Raw genomic sequence first — 1,918 nt, forward strand, 5'->3', positions numbered from 1 at the left:
CTTTTCAGTTGGGTATCTTTACTTGCAACAGAAAGAAAATGACAATTTCATACACACATCAGGGAGCAGCAAGTGCTGATTTTCTGCAATTGCCTCTCATAAGTCTCTAGTCTTCTTCACATTAAATTAATCCTTTATATTAAATTATGTGAGCTGTCCACCTACCACAAATCTGACCTTATCATTCCCAAGCAAAATTCCTTACTGGCTTCTCATTGCCCATCCACTCCTTAGCAAGGCATGAAACATCCTTGAGTCCTGACTCCTCGCCACCTCCCCAGCCTCTCCCCCCACCACTTCCTGCCTCTTACTCTAACCTCTAGAACAACTGCATTATTTGATGATTTCTGCTGTTACATATTTCCAAGCCATTAATGGCTCATACTGGTCACTCACCCGGGGATACTATTTTTCCCCCTCTTTCTTCCAGACTCAGAACAAGTGTCAAGTCCCTCATAAAAAGCCTTCCATGAACCCCCAGGGAGCCTAATGCCTCTCTGTGCTCCCCCAGCACACACTATATACCTCTATCTTATGACCATTTTACAGTATATTAGGTTATCTGTTGGTGTGTCTGTCTCACCCACTAGACTAGAAGATTCTCCGATTCAGGGGCTGTATCTTGAACTTTGTTTTCCACGGCAGCTGGCATACGGTGGTTGATATTGTTGAACTGAACTGAAGATATTGTTGAATTGGCCCTTATTATAGGTAAAATAGTCTTTCTGATGTATCTGGCAATTAAGCCATCCTAATAACCTGAGATGACCTGCAGTTTATATAATGTGTCATTCCTGAGTGAACCACTAGTTGTACCTATGATCACTTGTTATAAAACTTGCATGAGAAAGAGCTCTTTATGGGCAAATAATTTAAAATTTTGTTTGACTTGCTTAATGGAACAAAGGCAAACGGTAGAATTGCTAAGTCCAGAGGAACAAAAGCATTTTTTATTTACACAAGGCCATTTTTTTTTTACATGTAAAGATTTCATTTATTTATTTTTGGAGAGAGGGGAAAGGAAGGAGAAAGAGAGGGAGAGAAGCTTCAATCAGCTGCCTCTCCCATGCCCTTAACCAGAAACGGGGTTGCAAGACAAGCATGTGCCCCAGCCGGGAATCAAACCTGTGTGCAACCTTTCACTTTTCAGGGCAACACCCAACCCACTGAGCCACACAGCTCGGGGCTGCACGAGGCCATTTTGGATTCCCAGGCAAGGAGGGGGAGACAGGGGGACCCAGACAGTAGCACTGCTTGTGGGCAGAGGCGAGGGGCTCACCTGCTAGGGGTTGTTTCTTTTACAAAAGGTAAACAATACGATTGTTCCTGAGCCCAGGAAGCTGTTGTTCTTTAGCCTGGTTTAGGCACTGAAGAAATTAGTCCCCGTGGGATCTGGAGATCCAGCTTCCTGTCTGTGGACATAAACTTCACTCTCATTTTCCCTTAATCAGCTCAAAGTATCCCCTTGTTTTCACTGTTTTTGTCTCAGAGGAAATGGCAGGGTGGAATGGGTGAGGAGAAGTGAAGAGATGTGTATTTTTAGCCACGACACAGCTGAATGTTCTGAATCTTCTTTTACCACCACATTTAAAAATAAATGTCAAAAGTTAGGACTTAAGTGAGGTCTTAGTGTCCGCATCCTCTTCTCTCCCTCACGAGGGCCTGTCTCCTTCTGACCGGTCGCCCTCTGTGTGGTGTACCTTTCAATGCCGGATACAGAACATCACTGGCCAATGTAATGCATCCAGTTCCTGAAGATACTGCATGAAAAGCTTTTGTCTTAAAGGTCCAAAGACACACCTTTATCCTCAGTTTAACAACACAGATGTTCATATCCAAGGATGTAAAAATGATTTACTATCAAAATCATCCATGACATTGTGCTTGCACTCATTTAATTCGGACAGTCTTTCTGAAA

The sequence above is a fragment of the Pteronotus mesoamericanus genome, unplaced genomic scaffold (assembly GCF_021234165.1).
Source record: "Pteronotus mesoamericanus isolate MK-2021 breed Mesoamerican mustached bat unplaced genomic scaffold, CSHL_Meso_final contig_74, whole genome shotgun sequence".
Taxonomy (NCBI): Eukaryota; Metazoa; Chordata; class Mammalia; order Chiroptera; family Mormoopidae; genus Pteronotus; species Pteronotus mesoamericanus.